Source organism: Notamacropus eugenii, chromosome 2 (assembly GCF_028372415.1).
Source record: "Notamacropus eugenii isolate mMacEug1 chromosome 2, mMacEug1.pri_v2, whole genome shotgun sequence".
Lineage (NCBI taxonomy): Eukaryota > Metazoa > Chordata > Mammalia > Diprotodontia > Macropodidae > Notamacropus > Notamacropus eugenii.
Window position 1 is genome coordinate 429161497 of NC_092873.1, and position 15329 is coordinate 429176825.

The 15329-nt window shown below is 42.7% G+C and overlaps 1 protein-coding gene across 1 annotated transcript in view; it reads right to left on the reverse strand.

Moving 5' to 3' along the window:
- Positions 1 to 10985, reverse strand: part of CAMK1G (calcium/calmodulin dependent protein kinase IG) — a 47862-nt gene extending 36877 nt beyond the window's left edge. Inside the window, exon 1 of the mRNA XM_072647949.1 lies at positions 10656 to 10985. The gene's annotated coding sequence lies outside the window, so the exon portion shown is untranslated. The remainder of the gene's footprint in view (positions 1 to 10655) is intronic.
- Positions 10986 to 15329: the final 4344 nt, after the last annotated feature.

A 15329-nucleotide genomic window follows, 5' to 3' on the forward strand; every position in this document is an offset into this window, starting at 1 on the left:
AAGAGGTTTCTGTGGTAGGCATGATAGAGAAGGTTCAGAGAGCCAAGAGGGCAGTCTGGAGAGGACTGAAGGGAAGGCTCAGGTATATGGCTTTCCATTCCAAGAAATGTTCAGTTGTTTTCAGTAGTGTCCAACTTTGTGACCCCATTTGGGGTTTTCTTAGTAAAGATAAGATACTAGGGCTGTTGGCCATTTCCTTCTCCAGCTCATTTTATAGATGAGAAAACTGAGACAAATAGGGTTAAGTGACTTGTCTGGGATTACACAGCTAGTAAGTGTCTGAGGTGGGATTTGAACTCAGGAAGATGAGCCTTCTTGACTCCATGGCTTGGCACTCTATCTGATGTGCCACCTAGCTGCTATTCTGGGGATACCTGGGGCCTATACCAGAAGAATTCAGGCTGGAAGGGATATTAGAGGTTATCTAGTCCAGCTCCTTCACTTTACAGATGAAGAATTAGGTTAAGTGACTTGTCCAGTGTCATAAAGCTAGTAAGTATCTGAGAAGTGATTTGAAGCAAACTCCTAACTTACAGTTAAGATGTAAGACATATATAACAAAATAAATAAAAATACAAAACAACACAGATAATGTTAATTTGTGGTTTTCTAAGTCAATATGCATCCTGCAGAGATCTGTTTCTATTTGAGGATGATGCTGGTCTACAACGGATTTCTCAAATATACACTCTTCTGTTTATCTTCAAAAACCTTTCACAACCAAGGCCCAAACTACCTTTCTACTTTATTTTATATTATTCCCCTTACTATACTTTATAGTATAGTCAGACTTGCTTTTTACTCAATAGCGTTATTGATATTCTGCATCTCTTCACTGTTTCCCTGTAACATACTCCCCATTTCCACCTTTGAGAATCTGCCATTTTCTTCAAAATTCCATTCAAGTAATGCCTCTAGAATCTCTAGGAAGCTTTTTCTGATTCCCCCAGGTACTAGTATCTTCTCCAACCAAAAATATATCTTGTCTCTACTTAGTCATATGCATGTTGTCTTTCCTAATAGACTCTTATCTCCTTGAGGGCAGGGCCTGTTTCATTTTGGTCTGTGTAGCCTTAGTGTTTAGCATAGTTCCTAGCACACAGTAGGCACCTGTTAAATGCTTGTGGATCATCTGCTCTTTCTGTCATAATTTGTGTGCATGTTTTAGCTCCCTTAGTGGATTATTAGCTCTTTGAGGACAAAGAGGGTATCTCATTTATCTTTGTATCCTTCCCAGCACATTCAAACCATCAAATGTCTATTAAGGGGCAGCTAGATGGTGCAGTAGATAGAGTTCAGGACCTGGAATCAGGAAGACTCATCTTCCTGAATTGAAATCTAGCCTCAGACAATTACTAGCAGTGTGGTCCTGGGCAGGTCACTTAACCCGTTTGCCTCAGCTTCCTCATCTGTAAAATGAGCTGGAGAAGGAAATGGCAAACCACTCCAGTATCTTTGCCAAGAAAACCCCAAACGGGGTCATGGAGAGCTGGACATGACTGAACAACATGTGCTGGTTGATCAAGCTCTGACTCGGTAAGTGTTTGTTGCATTTATTAGGACGAGTCATTGGTACAGGGTCAAGGGCCCCAAAGAGTTTTAAAGCCTTTGGGCTACAAGAGGACTGTATCAGGTCATATATACCAGTCTTCTTTTTTTTCTAGAAAGCACTTTATCTATGAATTCTTGCCATATAGGTCTATTCTCATTCTTTGAAATGCTGAGAAATAGAATATTTCCAGCAACTTCTTTCAGACTCTAAATATTCTCTTCCATAAACTTCTCCTAAAAAGTCTAACATCAGTCTGTAATTCTGTAGTGATAAGCCCAATTCAAGATAAGTCCACAAATACTTATGGACTATCTTCTTTAGTGGAGCTGGAGAGTAGATGAGCATTTCTACTGCCTAGCTGCTCTAAAGATTATCATACTAATACCCAATATTCTCTAAACTACAGCAAATAATCTCAGTTCAAGTATTTATTGCCAACTCTGCTGAGTCCTTAGAGATATAAAAGATTGAGGTTTAAAAAAACTTTTCTATGACAACTTTCCCACAATGCATCTGGCACATGACAACTAGAAAAATTCGAGAAACCAGGGTGAAAGGAAACAAGAATCCTTCAAACCCTAGTAGGATGTTAACCTCCCAGAGTGTTGACCTTTTAATTGCAGAGTCTGAGAGATAGGAACTGGGGAAGGAATCCATCCCTTCTGCTCCAATGGCCAGGGAAAGTAAAGATTTGAAGAAGCAAGCCCTGTCATAGCTGGGGATCTGGGGCCTGGAAGATGTCGATTAAGGATGAAAAGAAGGAAAAAAGAGGAGAGGGAGACTTCAAACTCAATGCCTCTTGAGAGAGAGAGGGTTCTTCACTGATGCCTTAGATTAAAACAGTCCCTTGGCAAAACTAGTCATCAGAGATAGGTGGGGCCTTTCATTCCCTTCCTAGATACTGAGTCCTAACTGGATGCTCCTACACTCCATCTCCAGTATTTACATCTGCTTCTTTCTAATTTTAAAGGAGCTGCTACTCTTCCATCACCACCCAATCATTAGATTCAGCATATTTGACAGTTGGCTCTGCTAGTCAGACTACATAAAGGGCATAGCATTCAACCACATTTGTGTTTGCTTGCCATCAGATGTTCAATTAGTAAAGGATATGAGTGTTTCCCTGTTGTCTGACTTAGTATTGTAGAGACTGAGTCCTTTTCCTGTCCATGTAAACTTACCTGTCCAGTGTCCCATCCTTTCAATCCTTCTCTGAGTCATATGACAACAAGCAAATCTGATAACCTCATAATACTTTTGTCTAGGTTACTTTAAGGCATACTTTATCCTTCAGGGAAAACTTTACATTTTAGTGGGTATTTTTTGGAGATATAAGGAATTACCATAATGGTGTAAAATTCAGATGGATATTTAACATGGCCTGCGCAGAGCTGAGGTCTTGCATGGGTCACTCCTATTGGTATTTATGGGATGAGAAGCATTAACTCAATAGCATATACAAGTAGGCTTTAAGGAAGCTCCTTCAGTGGTCAAGCAAATTACTTGTAACTTTGATTCAAAAGGGAATGCTCCAATCTCATGAGAGTATCTGCTGTTAGGATTTTAAACTCTTCATGAGCCACATGTGACCAGCTCAAGCAGGCCTTGGGATAAAGGCTATCTGTCAGGTGATCTTTAATAAAATGCATCCTTTGCCACAAGACTGGGACATATCACATCATGGAAATATGCAAACCACTTATGTATATAAAGGAAAAAGAGGCTTTAATGGTACCCTGTTCATCAAAGGAATCCAAGGCCTGAGGTATATGGTAGAGATAATTTGCATTATGAATCTTGCTCCTTTTCTTCTTCTTGAACTTTCTTAAGTGGAAGAAAATAAGCATTTATTATGAAGAAATATGTTCATTAATTAACATGATTATTACATATTTATGAGGAGGACAGAAGGGCCTGGCATGCTATGGTCTATGGGGAAGGAGTCCATTCCCTTATGCTCTGTTGGACAGGGAAAGAAGAGTCAGACATGACTGAATAACAACAAAATTATTTACTAAGAACCTCCGTGTGCCAGGTACTGTGCTAAGTACTTTACTAATAGTGCCTTATTTAGTTCTTACAACAACCCTGTGAGGCGGGATTTATTTTTATCTTCATTTAACAGATGTTGAAACTGAGGCAGACAGCAGTTAAGTGACTTGCCCAGGGTCACACAGCTAGTAAGTGTCCTAGACCAGGTGTGAACTCAGGTCTTTCTGACTTCAGGGCCAGTGCTCTCTATCCACTGCTCTACCCAGCTGCCTCTACCCTATTCCTCAAGATTACCTAGCATTATGTATTTCAAAGTATCTTCTACCATTAGCCACATTTTTTCCCTTGAGTCAGTCAACAGGCATTTATTAAGTGCTTACTATATTCTAGGAGGGCAGCTAGGTAGAGCCCTGAGCTTGGAATCAGGAAGACTCATCTTCCTGAGTTCAAATCTGGCCTCAGAGCAGCTAGCTGTGTGACTTTGGGCAAGTCACTTAACCCTGTTTGCCTTAGTTTCCTCATCTGTAAAATGAGCTGAAGAAGGAAATGGCAAACCATGTCAGCAGTTTTTCAGAGAAAACCCCAAAAGGGGTCATGAATGAACAATAAATAATCTCAGAGTTGTGCTCAACTCTGGGAACACAAAGAAAGGCAAAAATGATTCCTCTCCTCATAGAGGGAGCTCACATATTAACGGAAGAGGCAACATGCAAACAACCATATGTATTCAAGCTATGTCTATATAGAGTAGGTGAAGGGTAATCTCAGAGGAAAGGCACTGAAGGTGGGAGTAGGCTAGAAAGGCCCCCAAAGAAGATGGGATTAGAGCTGAATCTTGAAGGAAGTCACAGAAACCAGGAAGCAAGGGTGAGGGGACATCAAATCGGATTTTTCATAAGGGGAGCAAAACTCTTTTCTATTCATTTAATCAACTTCAGTGGCCCTGCCAGCCCATGAGCACAAGAACCACGGACCCCAAAGAATTCTGGAATCTCTGGGCTACGAGACAAATGTAGACGTCTTATATGCCAATCTCTTTTTCCAGTAAGTGTTGTATCTAAGAAATATTCTTATCAGGTAATACTACTCTCATTTGTTAAAATGCTAAAGAATAAAATATTCCTAGTGATCTCTTTCATGCTCTAAACATTCTCTTCCATAAGCATCTCCTAAAAAGTCTAACGTTGGTCCCTACTTTGATAATGACAAGCTCAATTTAAGATAATTCTACAAATATTTATAGTCTTTTTCATTCGAGCTGAAGAAGAAATGAGCATTTTCCCCTGGGACTACCATGTATTTAATGCCCAACATTCTCTTCTCCAGGGAAAATCATCTCATTTCCAGTATTAATTAAGTACCCATTGAGCTAAAACATGATCCTTGTCTTCACATGACAAGTTTTCTTTGTCCTTGAAAGGGTACTCTGAAATAAGATGATGACTCAAAATGGGTAACTCAGTCATAGGAGTCCTCCAGGGACCTCAGAGGGCACCAGTGTCAGCCGGAATGAAAAAGACCTATATTTCTAGGAAGCAATTTGAATTCAGAAAAGTATTTGTTGCCTCCTATGCATGTAGTAATTTAGCTCCCAAATCTTTGGTACATTGGGTTGAGTCTGAATCTTTCCCAACCAATGACCTATAGGCTTGTCTCATGCCCTTTTATATCGGTGGTCTACCACATCACACTGCATTCAGTTCAGCCATTCTGATTGGCCTTGCCTTTGCACTGTATCTTCTTGCCCAACCTGTTCTTGTTACTTGAGGATTTCTCTAATTATTGGCACATGCTGGTCCTGCCTTGAGTTACCATGACACCTTGACTCTTCCTTCATTGAGTCAAGTCAACAAGCATTTATTAAGGACCTGCTATGTGCCAGGCATTATGCTAAGCAATGGAGATACAGGGCAGAAGATAGTCTCTGTCCTCAAGGAGTTCACAGTCTAATGGGGCAGACAACCAAGATATATATACTGAATAAATGGGAGATAATCCAAGAGGGAAGGCATTAGCATCAAGGGGGAGCAGAAAAACCTTCTTGCAGGCAACAAGAAGGCTTTCTCTCTTTGAGGCTCAGTTCAGGTACTATGCTTGCTGTAAAGACTCTCAGTTGTTACTCCCTTCTCCAACAAATTACTTGTATTTATTCTATGTGTGTAAGTGATCTGTCCTCTCCAGTGGAATGTAAGTGCCTTCACAGCTAGAATGGTTTCTTTTTAAACTCAGTGCTTGCATTTATCAAGGGTTTGATAAAAGTTTGTTGATTTGAATTGAATTCTCCACTACTTTCAACAACACTTCCCTTTCTTGGCATTTAGCCCTCTGGAGCTTTAACCAGTGTGGGGGCAGCAAGACTTTCCCCCCAGGGATCTTACACGTGAGGTAGGTGATCTTTGTTCTTTCTTTGGTGATACTTGGCTCAACTGCCCACATTTAGTAACCTCCAGTACTGTTTCTGGGGTTCCTCTCCCAAAAATAGGCCCACCTATTTTTCCAAAATTCCCATAGAGGCAAGAACCAGGCACTCTGAGGGACTGCCTATCTATCCCCTTCTTCTGGTATTTGCACCAGGGCTAGACTGTTTTCTTTGTGGTTTTCTTTGTGGAGTCCTGGAACCCTCCACTGGACAAGGCACTGAATTCAGAGCTGGGGCAACACAAAGTACAGGGGAAAAATTACTGAGGTCCTTCTGAAATGCTCTTGCTATAAGCAACAGCTCTACCATGACTAGTAGGCAGAAGATAATAGGAACTCCATCTCATTAGGCCCCATTAAGGGACATCTTGTCCAGAGGGATAGAATGACCTTCAGAAGGCTATGTACCAAGCCACTTCCTCTCCAACTCCCATCTACCACCACCTGGGGACGTTGATTCTGCAATGAGCCAAAAATCTCCCCCCATTCTCTCCCAGACCCACTTAGCACTGGATGGTATACTGAGCCTTCTTTTGTGACGGCAGCTGCTGCCCCCGGGGAGCAACCCCCTTTCCATTGACATCCACGTCTGCTGGTGTAGGGCTGGCCGTGCCTGCTTCCTGATTCAGTGGCTGCCTCCGTTCATTCATTTATACTGCAGCTCATTCATTCCTCCCAGGCTCTGGCGCGGGCTGCCTCCTCCGTCACTCTCGCCCTGTGCGGCAATTTATTTCTGGCTCAGTGTGTTTGTCTGTGTGTATGTGTGTGTATGTATGTGAGAGAGATACACAGATACACTCTGCTTCTCCGAGATTCTTTTCAGTCTCAGCCAGAATTGTTCCCACTCCTACTTCGGTAATAGTGTCCACTGCCTCCCCTTTTCTGAAGGTGTTTTTTTTCTGCTTTCTTTTTCTCTCCATCTCATACACACAAAGGGAGGGAGGAACCTGTGGCTACCTTGCTACCATCATTCCACAGACTCAGAGCTCTTCACTCCTACTGCCCAGTCTCATCCCTTTGGCCATGCTTACCCAAGTCTTCTTGGGTAGGGAGAAAGAGATGTATTGTAGATGTAAAGGCAGGCAATCAATGGGCATAGTGAATTACTGCTTTGCACCTCTAAATAGATCTGTGGAATCAGATAAGATGGGCACATACTGTACCAGGTGGGAATTAGAGTTATTTCTATATATAAATTCTTCTGCCTCCTCACTTCTCCCCCTGCCCCTATCCCTACCCAAAAGGAGGGATAGTCCTCTTCCCTTTTAGGATAGAGACTGTGTCTTATTTAATAATGATATGTGATGTAAGAGAGGACTTAGCAATTTCTAAGTCTGTTAGACACTGAAATGCATATATAGTAATAGTAGCTGATGCTAATATAATACTTTGAGCTTTTATCTCAAGTTATTTGAATGTTTTATCTACAATAGCTCATTTAATCCTCACAAGACACCCGTGAGTTGGCTGCTATTGCTATTTCCATTTTTCAGATAGGAAAACTGAGGTTCAGACAATTTGAAGTGCGGTTTTGACTATGGATTTTACCACTAAGCCCACAGGAAGCCCATGGCACCCATGAGAATTATGTAATGACAGGACAGGTCCTCTGAGGTCCAAGTAAGTAACATTCCCTCAAGAAAGCAGCAGGTCTAGGAGACTTGACTTCTAATCTAGAACATCTGCACAGCTGCTTCTTTTCAAGCATACATCCATCTAGCAAATATTCATTCACTGCCCACTAGTATTAGGTAAGAGAGGGGGTGGGGTAGTGGATGGCCAGGTTCAGAGTCAGGAAAATCAGGGTTCAAAGTAAATCTTTGATGACACAAACTCTGACTATGTCATCTAATATCTCAGTTTGACAGTCAACCCTCTAAGATTCAAAGTTATAGAGAAGGTTCTTGACCCCTCTGGCCTCAGTTTTCTCATCTGTAAAATGGACAGAAGGCATCTGAGGCCCTTTTCAGCTCTAAGTCTGTGATCCTATGATTCCATATAGTGATTGATATTGGTAGATAAAGTTTCCTCACTGGGAGCCTCCTACGCTGATAAAATCACAAATCCAGTGAGAAACTGAGCTAGATGCTAGGGATTCAAAGGAAAAGTGGTAGTTTCTGCCTTTAAGGAGTTTACAAACCTAGTTGTAAGGGGTATAATAAGGTATGTCCACAAATAGCTATGAGACAGAATATGATATCATAAATTAGAAAAGGGAACGATGACTTGGTGAGAATCAGGGAAAGCTTCAATGAGGAGGAGGCAGCATTGTAGAGAGTTGGAGGAAGGGGAAGATTTCAAGAGATAGAGATGAGGGTAGGGTAGAGTGAGATTCCTTTCCAGGTATGGAAGATAAGCAGAGCAAGTCAACCAGAGCAAAAAGGCAAAGACAGAGAGATGAGGGAAAGCAGGATAAGAACAGTCCTTGCTCATTTCTAAACACTTTTCTTCCCTCCCTCCCTCCCTCCCTCCCTCCCTTCCTTCCTTCCTTCCTTCCTTCCTTCCTTCCTTCCTTCCTTCCTTCCTTCCTTCCATCCTTCCTTCCTTCCTTCCTTCCTTCCTTCCTTCCTTCCTTCCTTCCTTCTTTCCTTCCTTCCTTCTTTTCTTTTTCTTTCTTTCTTTTCTCTCTCTATTCCCTACCTACCCACATATACACACCTACACCCACATGAACACCCCTCTTGCAGTTTTAACCTCTTCCAAAGTCTCTTGGAGGAATGTTTCCATCCACCTCTTGCCCTTATTAACCTTTTATGGAATGTCGACCTGAACAACTCACATTGAAATATACAATCCAACTGATCTGAGAAAAGTTGTGCCCCCATTCTCAAAGTTATAACTTTGCTATATCTTCACTAAGCAAAAGTAGTCACAAGTCTTAGACGTCTGTGGTTCGGTCATTTTTCAGCCCTGTCTATCTCTTTGCGACCTCATTTGGAGTTTTCATGGCAAAGATATTGGAATGGTTTGTCATTTATATCTCCAGCTCATTTGACAGAGGAGGAAATTTAGGCAAACAGGGTTAACTGATTTGCCCAGGGTCACATAGCTAGTAAGTATCTGAGGCCAGATTTGAACTCAGGAAGATGAGTCCTTGACTCCAGGACTGGCACTCAATCCATTTTGCCACCTAGTTACCCTTTGGATGTCTAGAGAGTAATTATACCAGGTTTATGATCCTCCAGAATCAGGTCTGAGTTCTCTTGTTCACTCTCCCACACTTCCCTTGGACCTAGCCCCAGCTTTCCCCTTGCACCCCAATATCAGTCTTCAGTTTTCCTTCCCCAATATACTTTATTTCCTCAAAGTCCTCCATAAGTTTAAAAAATCCCCACAGCTTTAAATACTTGATGTTCAACTTTCTTTTTAAAGCTTATTTTAGAACTGGGAAGGATCCTTCAGGTTTTTTCTTTTGGGCTTAATGATTTCAGTCAAGAGGAATATGAGCTCTGTCTCAGTGGTTTCTGACCTTGAACTGGACCCATCCATCCTAAGGATGCTACCTGCTTGATTCGTATGACTCTTTGCTGATGATCCCTCTGTCTGGTTCCAGAGCAAAGGAGCAGGTTGGGCTGGGCTGCCCTGGACTCAGTTTGGCTAGGTTGGGCTAAGCTGGGCTGGCCCTGAGTTGCAACCAAGCTGCTGGCTGTGGGTCATGCTGACAGCCTCTTGGTGGTACTGCAGGGTTAATGTTTGTGCGTCAAAGTTACGTGAGAGAAAAAGGGTAAGGGGTGTGAATGCGAGTGGGAGGGAGTTCTAGATCTCCCCCCTCCCATTTTGATGTTTCATCTTTAGAATTAATGAGGAAGTTTTAAAAAGGGAGAAGGAGCCTGGGGGTTGGAGGAAATCAAGGAGCAGTCTTGTGACTGGCAGCATCACAGTGGTAATTTTCGCATCCTTTAGAGTCCGTATGCTTTAGATATGAAAGAGCCCAGAACCGATCTTTGGCCCGAGTCCTAGGAGATACTACCCCAACATGCTCCCTTGCATTTAATACATACATACATACTCAAAACATTTTTTGTTCGCTAAATGAATGGGTTCGGCATCCAGTCAGAATACAATAAAAACAATCCCCTAGATTTCTATAGAGCTAAGCATTCTCCTGTACGTTACCTTACTGTGATCGCCCCGACTGCCTTGCAAGGTAGGAGGAGCAGCAATCACCACCACCTCCGCCCCATTTTACAAATGAAGAAACTGAGGCTCACAACGGTGAGGTACCGAGGAGGAACACACATGCGTGTGCACCCACGCAAGATAGGAAGCTTGGTGTCCGACAGACCGAGAGGTCTGATGTCCCTTTGGAGATCTCCCGGTCACCAGCCTCTAGGAAGCGGTGCGGTGCGGGGTGTCTTCCAGGGTCCTGGACACTTTTTGCATCTTCCCTTCCCCAGAGAAGTGCGAAGAGGATAAGAGCTGGTCCCAGCCCTAGCCAAAATGCCCAGTCACCCCCTGGGGGAGCCTTGCCCCTGACCTCTGGTCCCGAGCCACTTTCCAAAGCAGCACCAACTTACCCAGAACAGGAAGAGAGTCAATGACATGCCGGAGCCGCCCAAGCCCCTCACTGGCCAGTGCCTCCCCTGCCTGCCCCGCAATGGCCATAGGAGCCTTTCCGCCCAGCGCGGGCTGCATGCCTCCCGCTAGCCGTGGAGAGCACAGTGTGGCCCCCAAAGAAGCCGCTTCCCCTTACCCAGAGACTGGCCAAGAATTGCTCCTCTGCGCTCCAGCTTGGGCTCCTACAGGTCTGCGAGGATTAGCCAGCTGCCTCGCCGCTCTAACAATAAACTGGAATTAAAGGGAAGGAATGCAGGGGTTTTCTTTCCTAGGACGGTAACCAGGCAGTCCTTAAAGGGGAGTAAAAGTGGCTAGGGGAGATTGCATCTCTCCTTCCTCTCTCCCCAGCTTTGCATTCCCTTCGCTAGGCAGTCTCTTATCTGGCCCAGGAAAAGCACTGGTAAAGGGGCCCTTTCAGTCCAAACTGGAGGGGGGCGGGGCGGGGCGGGGCGTGGAGTGAAATAAAGAATTTATCTATACAAGCCTAAACAGGGTAACAAAAACTGAGCCCTCTTATATAGCTTGCCTCAGTTACTCTTTTAAACAGTCTAAATCAGACTCTCAGGGATGAAAGGGGATTGAGAGGTTATTTAGTTCAATCTGCGCCTCATTAGGAATTCCCCACTATAACATTCCCCAACAGGTTGTCAGGGACTTCTTACTCTTCTTTTCCCCCCGACTATAAGGACCTCATTTCGTCCTAAAAAGTTCCTCCTTACAGTCAGTTGAATCCCACCTCTGCAATTTCTACTTACTGTTTTGGGTTCTGTCCTCTAGGGTTCAACTCCTCTTTTACGTGACATTCGGGCCCCCTCCCCCCCCAAACCTGCTCCCTTTCTATATTTTTTCCTCCCTGGGTTTTCATGGTATTATTCTTTTCTGGTTTTTTCCATCCCTGTCCCATTGATCATTCTTAGGCTCCCTTGCTAGGTAGCCATCCATTCTCTATCTCCTTGGCCTCCACTGTCCCCCCACCTCTGGTCCTGCATTTTCTTTTCCTCTCTCCACACTCTCTCAGTGATTTCACCAGCCCCTATGGACAAAATTATTGTCTTTATTATAATTAGTTGGCACATATGTGGTTGTCATCCTTCGTTCTTGAAGAGGACCAAAATGACATCACTATGGCGTACCTTGGACTCAAGGTACAGTGTGTCTGATTGTGTTTGATCAGACCAATACCAATGCTCTATTGCAGATTGGGCATAAGTAGCATGTATGTAGGACTATCACATCTGCAAAGCCCTTTACAAAGACTATCTCATTCAATCCTCAGGACACCTCTGGTAGGTAGGTTCCTGTCATTATCTCCCATTTACACATTGGGAAACTGAGGCAGACAGAGGTGAAGTGACTTGCCCAGGTTCATACAGCTAATAAATTTCTGAGGCCATATTTGAACTCATATCTTTCTGAGTCCAGGTCCGTACTCTATCCACTTCATGACTTAGTGCAGATGACTCTCAGATCTGTGTCTCCAGCCCTCCTCTATAATGAGGAAGCCAGGTGGCTTAAGGGATGAAGGAATAAGCATCCATATAGTTTCTACTATGTACCAGGTACTGTGCTAAGTATGATTTATTTTTTTTAAACATCCTCACAACAACTCTGGTAGGTAGTGTTATTATGCTCATTTTATAGTTGAGAAAACTGAGGCAATGAGAAATTAAGTGACCTGTTTATAGTCAACAGGGCTAATTCAGGGCTTCCTCACTACAGGCCCAAGCCTCTATCTACTGTATCATCAGCTGCCTCGGTCCCTTTCCAGGAAGCTCTTTCATTCTTTTGCCCTGCTGTTAATGGCCATTAGAATCAGCACCCGAGCTGAGATTGATGAGGTGGGAGAAAGTGTCTATCACTGTGGCTGTCATACAGTAGGTACTTAATAAATACTTATTGGACTGAATTGATATCATTTGCCAAAGACCACCTATAAACATGGCAGGACTCATTCAGTACCTCATCTCTTCCTTTGATATGGGAGAGAGCGTTAAAGATCTCCTGTAAAAGAGTAGAGTCCTACAATGGATTCCTCATACGGAACTGACCACACCATGCATATGTTCTACCTGCTCTGATCAGGTTCTATCCAAGATTCCTAAAGATGGGCCCAGTTCCCTCTGCCCTGTGCTTACAGAGCATATTGTGCTTCCCTAGACTTTGGACTCTTATGGAATGGACTTTGTACCTCTTAGGCACTTTCAAACACAACTTCAATCAGTTATTTGGGTCCATCTCTTTTCTCTCCCAGGCAATCATAAGCTGCACAAAGGCAGGACCCTTGTGTCCCTCTTATTGCCAGCACAGGTCTTTACCCAGAATAGCTCACAGTTTATTTGGGGAGACAAGGCTGAGGCCCAGAAAACAATTAGAGAGCATTATAAGTACTATATAAGTTCACAGAAGGGATGGATAGGAATGGGATGGAGTACTAGAGAAGGCTTCATGGAGGAGGTAGGAGAACTGGGCCTTGGGGAATGGATAAAGATTTACATAGACAGAAGGAAGCACAATAGAAGAAACAGTGCAAGCTGAACATTTGAAACAAAGCAATAGGTATGAGGTTCTTCATATTTACAGCGTGGAGCTTAAACGGTCATCCCTTCAGTAACTACTTAAAGAAGCCTATTCAATGAATGGGTGTATCTCACTCAAAATGACAATGTGATAAGACCTTAGCCAGAAAGGGCCAGGGTCTTACATTGCATCCTGGGCCTTCTCCAGTTGTCCAGATAAGTTATCAGGCCACTGGACCCAGATGGTTCTGAAGGAGAAGGTGAGGCTGGTGACCTTGCACAGCCCTCCCTCACTCAAATCAAAGTCAACTGCAAGTTACATCACCATCTTGATGCCAGGGACCTCTTCGAAAACTAAAGACAAACACAAAACAAACAAAAACCAAAAAACAAGGTGGAGCTAGTTTCACTAAGAAGGAGAAAGCAGACTCGTGTTCCCAGGAGTGATAAGGTAAATCCATGGGTGTTAATCATCAAGAAGGAGGTAAGTCATTCAGTAAAGATCAGAGGAAAAAGACACAAGTAGTGGTGGTTGGTTCAAATTATCTTTCTTTAACTCACTTGATCTCGTATGCATCCTCTATTTGAAGTAAGCTCCTTGAGGGTAGGGACTGATTTTGATTTTTCTTTATATTCCCCTATGTTTAGCACAGTGCTCAATACACAGAAAGCTGTTTGACAAGACCTGTGTTGTAAGAAAAGACTGCTAATGTGGAGTCACAGGACAGAGTTCCAATCACAGATCAGTCATTTACTACCTTTGCCATTTTGGGCAAGTCACTTAACCTCTTTGAGCCAAAGTTTCTTCATCTGTAAGATGAGATAATTGTACTAAATAGCCATTAAGTTTTCTTCCAGCTCTAGGTCTATAAAGACCTTCAAGGAGGTTTCTCAAGAAACTTCATTTCATTTTTAGACAACTCTAATTGTTAGGAAGCTTTCTCTGACTAAGCCTAAATTTTCTTTTTTGAAACTATTGCTCTTGGTTCTGTCCTATAGGATCAGACAGAAAAGTCTAATCTCTTTCCTACATTGTAACTCTTCAAATATGTGAACACAGTCATTGCGTCCTCTTCTCCCTCTGCTTAGTCTTCTCTTTTCCAGGCTAACCCATTGTCTTTAAGCACTCTTTACAAGGCATGGACTAAAGGTCTTTCACCCTCCTCATTGCCATCCTCTAGATCAGGGGTTCTTAATTTTTTTTGTGTATCATTGATTCCATTGGCAGTCTATGAACTTCTTCTCAAAATAATGATTTTAAATAGATAAAACTTAAAGATTACAAAGGAAATTAATTCTACTGACATACAGTTATAATTTTTTAAAAAAAGTTTGTGCACTAGGTTAAGAACCCCCGTAAAATACTCTCCAATTTAACAATATTGTTCTTAAACTGCATAATATAGAACTAAACACATTATTTCAGAGAGTAGTGTACAAAGGCTCCTTAAGCCTTCTTATATCTGCAAATTATTCCTCTCTCAACAGAGTCCCAGATTATATTAGCTTTCTTAGTTGTTACAGTGTACTGTTGACTCATACTGAGCTTACAATCTTCTAAAACCCCCAGATCTTTTTTAGAGAGACTGCTGTTGAGCCATGCCTCCCCAATTCTGAGCTAGAAAAATTGATTACAACACATCTTTGGTATAAGACTTTATACTGATCCCTATCATGCTAGATTCAGCTCAAAATTCAGGGTAGGGAACCTGTGGCCCAAGGCCACATGCGGCCCTCTAGGTCCTCAAGTGTGGCCCTTTGACTGAATCCAAACTGCACAGAACATCTGTTAGGCCACATATGGCCTCAAGGCCACAGGTTCCCCTCCCCATTAACCCGTCAAGGTCTTTTCAGATGTTTACTTTGTCATCCACTGACACCCACATGCCTCTGAACGTTGTCTCATCTATATCTCTATCTAAGTCATTGATAAAAATGTCGAATAGTACAGCACTAATCACAGATCCCTGAGTAGCTCTGCCTAAGATATGTCATATTGAAATTGAACCATTAACTTTCAGTTCCATCATCCAACCAATTCTTAATTCATCTAATTGTATTATTATCCAGTCTATGTCTTTACATCCTTTCCATAAGGATTGTATGAAATGCTTTACTACAACCACGATGAGTCAAGTCCATAAGTACTTATTAAGCAAGGAGTTCACTGTCTAATGGGAGAGTCAACATGTAAACAATTATGTACAAAGAAGATTTAAGCAGGATAAAACGGAGGTCATCTCAGAGGTAGGGAACAAAACTAAGGAGGACAGAAAGGATACTTGAAAAAGGTG